The sequence below is a fragment of the Danio rerio genome, chromosome 11 (genome assembly GCF_052040795.2).
Source record: "Danio rerio strain M-AB ecotype USA chromosome 11, GRCz13ab, whole genome shotgun sequence".
Taxonomy (NCBI): domain Eukaryota; kingdom Metazoa; phylum Chordata; class Actinopteri; order Cypriniformes; family Danionidae; genus Danio; species Danio rerio.
The window spans coordinates 24,391,501-24,397,500 of NC_141031.1; the positions used below are offsets into that span (position 1 = coordinate 24,391,501).

A 6,000-nucleotide genomic window follows, 5' to 3' on the forward strand; every position below is an offset into this window, starting at 1 on the left:
TTTCAAACTTACTCTTATTACAGAACCGATTAATTAAAAATACTTTATTTAATTATTGTTTGTTGGTTTGTTTGTGTAGTAATAATATTGACTCATCACTAATATGCCACATTGAAATAATATAAATAACCAATAAATTATATAAAATCAAAATGAAAATATTTTTCATTAAAATAAGTAAAATCAACATTTTCCCCAGATTTCTGAAGTATATAAATATTTATATAATTTAATAATCACTAGTTCTTATTTTTCACCCTTTTTAAAAGTAAAATAATGAAATAAATAAATGAACATTAGCAATATTAATGCTATTAAATACAGTTTTGATTGAAGTAACTGAAAAATCATTAATAATTTAATCTGTTAATTATTTGTATAACTTTTTGTAATATGTATATTAAACAATGTAATTATATTTAATTTTGCAATGTAGCATAAACCTAAAATAAACATAAACATAAAATTAAAGCTAATACATGAAAAAAATGCGTATATTTAGTCATAATGTTAAATAATTTTCATCGTGATATAAGTTTGAAAAAATGATCTACGTTGACCTTAGTTCTTGGACAAAAAGTGTAGGAAACACTTTGTGCTGAACTGATGGTTACTGGGACACTGATATGATAACAGCGGTCTAACAGCTGGTACCAAGTTGTTGTTCTGTGTGTGTTTGTGTGAGTATAAACACAGTCACCACTGAGTATTTCAGTGAGTGTGTTTTATCATTTGTCTGTCTGTGTGCCTGCGTGTGTGTATGTGTGTGTGTGTGTGTGTGTATGTGTGTGTGTGTGTGTGTGTGTGTGTGTGTGTGTGTGCGCGCGCACCCGTCTGTGACGGTCTACTGTGAGAAAGTGACATTTTGTAATCCACTTGGATCCCCAGAGGATATTGACTTCTTTTCACTCCCTGCCTAAATGCTGCTTGTTACCTTTCAAAGGAACAGGAGGAAGGAGGATAGAAAAGAAAAGGTGCAGAGCAGCTCCTTGTAGCCGTGTGCCCATCGCTGGCGATAAACTCTTTTTACATCCAGATTTCTGCTCTTCATTTGTGTTTACACTTTAAATGGATATCTGGTTTCAAACTCTATGCTGCTGTTTGGGGTGAACAGCAGAGTGTGTGAAGAGGTTTGGCTGAGTGAAAGCTTTCATTAAATTTCCTATACAATGATGATAGATACTATATGAGTGTGGAGGAACAACTGAATACAGCTGATTATTACTAGCGCCCTGTTAGATACATTTTTTTAGTTGATAAGATCGCAACTAGACAAGGAGACACATTGTTGTTACACTTGCCATTTTGAGACTATTTTGTCAATTTTTTTGTTTCCATCAATCCATGCGTCTATTCTTCCATCTTATTGTTAAATAAGCTTGCATAATTTACATACTATACTGTCCAAAAATTACTTTTGAGGATTTTTTTGCAGTAAAAAAGCTAAAATTTAGGAAATGGTAATGTAAATCTATTAATTAATTGAATTGAATTAATGTATTTATTAATTAGCTTTATGAATAATGTGTGTACAATATATATCATTATTTCTTTTTTCCCTTTCCTTTTGATGTGATCTTTATATTTAAAGTTCTATATTCATGATTGTCTACATTATAACTCATTTAGTAAATATTTACTACACTCTCGGAAATAAAGGTACGCAAGCTATTACTAGGGTGATACCTTTTTAAAAGGTACACATGTGGACTTAAAGGGTCTATATTGGTACCTCAAAAGTACGTAGTTAGTATTAGTACGTAGAAATGTTAAGAGGAACATTTTTGTACTTTTCAGGTACTAATATGTACCCTTGATGTATTAATATGGACTTTGTAAGTACAAATTTGTAACTTTTGAAAAGGTACCACCCCAGTGACAGCTCACATAACTTTATTTCTGAGAGTTTACATTGAAAGTCAGACTTAAGTGTTATTATAAGTAAAAAGATTCTATTATACAAGAGGTAATGGGTTTACATTTAAAAAAATAAATGTTTTGAAAAATTCATTATTGTTCACACAAATTCACACTTATGTTTGAAAATCTTTTGTGTTTAACAGAAGAAAATAAAAACTTGAAACAGTTTTTGAAGTATTTTTTATATTTGAAAGAAGTTTTTAATGATATGGATTTGTTTATGATTGATTTTATTTTATTTTTTTCTCCTTTCTTTTCTATTTCTTACAGAAAATTGTATAGAAAGCCACAAAACATGTCAAACAGTTTGTGTTGTAGTTAGATTTAAGACTGGTAGGCTATTTGCCATAAAAAAAAAAAAAAAATATATATATATATATATATATATATATATATATATATATATATATATTTATTTTTAATTTTTATTTTTTTTACCTTCAAACTAAATTTAAATTTGCCAGTGTCTGGTCAGCATGCTTCAACAGCACATCCTGTAATCTTTGAGAATGAGGTCACTTGGCAGAAAGTAGTTTTTGAACTCATTCGGCCACATGAGTGTCTGCACTACAATCCGAATATATGCCCTACATGCACAACTCAAAACATCGCAGCACCCCATTTGCTCCTGTTTTTATTGTCAGCCACATATATAATCAGATCGATGAAAACGCATCTTAAAACCAGACCCTATAGGGCACTGCATTTCAGAATTCTTTAAGTTTTTGTCATTCAGATTTCTGCTTTGAAAAGAACACACACACATGCACACACTTTTCTGGATGAGCTCTGTGAGGTGAAGCCCGTAAGGTGGAAATGAATCTGACGCTCACCCTCCCACCCACACACACACACACACACACACACACACACATGCACACTAACCCTCCTGGCAGGCGCTTCCAGTAACGACTGAGCTTAAAAGGAAGGGTCCTGGCAGGCAGGTATCGGGCCAGACACACACATGGCTGAAGTGTGGCTGTGAATGGCTGGAAATGGCTGTTAAATGTTTATAGAGTTGCCAGCCGGCCGTGGACCGAGTTCCTCTTGCATGGCGAGTCATGACCCTTAAGATTAAGTAGTGGAAAAACTGCTTTGATTTGTGAGCGGGAGCTTGTGTGAACAGTAAGTTGACCCTGCTCTGTTTTAGAGCTTTCAGACTTCTCTGGTAGAAGTTTGGTTAGATCAGGTATAAAGATCAGAGCACTGAACTTCTATAACAACTTCATGGTTTCAGACTGGCATCGCCTGCATTACATATGCATGCCTCTGTCTATTATTGATGGGCTTGCATATCTTTAGGGAGTTTTTCTTTTGTAAAAACTCATGCCTGACTAAAGACGTGTTTTTCTTTTTTAGCCCGTGGTGTTCATGTCAACACTCTGTAATGTAAAATGCAAAGATACAATAACTGGGATGTTCTTTGAAAGTGCGTACAAGACAAACAAAGCTGGTGCTTAATTAGGAGTAATTGATGAATAAATAAATATGCAGGGCAAAGTTTTATGTCGGTTCTACTTTTTGAAAATGTAACATAAAATAAGTGCAATGCTTGTTTTATGGTGCGTGGACATTAAATAATAATCTTAGACATCTAAAAAAAGGATAATTTTTAAACAATTGTGGTAATGATAATTATTATTTAGTATTAACACTATTCTAATAGCTTTTAAATAATTATAATTACAAAAATATTATTATGATAATAACATCATAAGAATAAGTGTATTAAAAATATTTTATAATGATTTACTGCTGATTATAAACTAATAATTAACTGCTATTATTGCTGTTATCATCTATATCATTATTATCATTTAGTTAATATTATAATATCATTTTTACAAATATTTATTGATTTCTTTTTAATTTATATTTAATAAAGGCTTTAATTCACTGTCCATAGCATTTAAACTGGAACAATAACAGATTTTTTTATTTTATTTATGTTTTAACATAATAACAACAACAATAATAACAACAACAACAACAACAACAACAACAACAACAACAACAATAAAACTTATAGTAGTAATAATAATAATAATAATAATAATAACAATACAATTTATAATAATAATAATAATATCAACAACAACTACAGCAACAGCAACAATAAAACTTATAATAATAATAATATTTCCCAGAAATGGGTTGCGGCTGCAAGGGCATCCGCTGCGTAAAAACTTGCTGGATAAGTTGGCGGTTCATTCCGCTGTGGCGACCCCGGATTAATAAAGGGACTAAGCGGACAAGAAAATGAATGAATGAATTAATAATAATAATAATAATAATAATAATAAAACTTATAAAAATAATAATTAGTAAATAGTTAAATAACTTATAATTAAATATTTATAATAAAACCTTATATTATAATAATGATCATCAAAACTCATTGATACTCTCATAGTTAAATGTTTGCATTATTAGTTACTTCATAAATTATGAATGCTTTTGTGCATATCTCACTCCTTTCTTTTCTTATTTGGTCAGGGAAATGATTGTATATGAGCAGATTAAACATACTTGGCTCTCTTGTTTTGAACTCCCGCCTGATTCCATTGACTGGTTAAACTCTTTGAGAGATTCTCATGTTCTCTCTGAGGTCTGCATCTGGTTTGATGATGGGCCCAAAACCTAATGAAATTCCGCACATTTTCCACATTCTGATTTGCCCCATTTCTGGACTTTTCCCAGGGCTCTGTCTCCTGGCTGCACCACCATGTGACTGCCCATCGCCGACTGTAATTCCCTTTATTTCCCTTTCAGCTGCTTTGTTCAAAAGGTAACAATCAGTGTAGATGTTAATCCGTGAAAAGTCAGTCTCTGTAAGGGCCACGAGACGCCCTGAGACAGAGAGCGTCTCAAAGGCTACCTAAACTTTTGTTCCTCCCTTCCTTCTCTCATGGGAAAGAAGTGAACACGCACAAAGGATTACAAGCCTTTTTTTAGTGTGGTGTAACATTCGGAAACTAATTTTTTGAATTAAGCTTTCAACATGCGTTTTTGTGGAAGAGATCCAATGACTATTTTTTTCTGCCCACTGCTTTACCTCTCTGCAGCCTGGTTATAGAGCATGGATGGGAGGTAGCTCTTGGAACTGGTGTTAGTGTGGTCATTTGGGGTGCATAGGACCACCGAGACATTTGGCAAAAAATGGCAAAAACCTAACTTAGGGCTGGGCGATATGGCAAAAATGCAATCTCTATTCTTATTTTCCATATTAAACAGTAATGATATATACTTCAATGCAAATTGTTAAAGCTTCCAGATTTAAAAGAGTATTCCAATAATAACTGAAGCCACAAAATTAGAGGGTCCATTAAATGGCATACCAAATTTTCTAATTATAATTTTTCGGTGGCCGAAATTCGGTACATATCTAAGTTCTTACATTTTATTGCGATTCGATATTATATTGTTTATCGGCCTAGCCCTAACCTCACTTCAGATATGCATTTCAAACTTTTCAAATTTTCACTGTGGTAAACATTTCTTTCTTACTTGCCAGATGAAGTGAGGTACGCACTTTTGGGGGCAGACCAGTAACTCAAACAGCATTGCAGGCTATATTACGAAAAAAAAAGTTTGTATATTTGGGGTAATGTCTATTAAAATTAAGCAAAAAATAAAACAAACATTCAAAGCTTACCTCTAAAAATACAATATAAGCTTTGAATGTCAATATGATCTTATATGAACAGTCAGAATGACCACTTTGGCCATTCTAGTGCACTGGTAGGGTTAATCGTATCATATCATATCATATATCATATCATATCATATTATATATCATATCATGTATTGTATATCATATCGTATTCCATATATCATATTTCATTTTATAAATCATATTTCTTCATATATCACATTATATATCATATCAAATATCATACCATCTATGGTATATCATATTGTATATGATATATCATTTCATATATCATATTATATATCATACCATGTATGGTATATCGTATTGTATATCATATATAATATCATATCATGTATCATATCATATCATATTCTATCATATATCATACCATGTATGGTATATCATATTGTATATCATATATCATA

At 31.9% G+C, this 6,000-nt stretch overlaps 1 protein-coding gene across 12 annotated transcripts in view; it reads left to right on the forward strand.

Moving 5' to 3' along the window:
- Positions 1-6,000, forward strand: part of foxp4 (forkhead box P4) — a 471,422-nt gene that overhangs the window by 313,624 nt on the left and 151,798 nt on the right.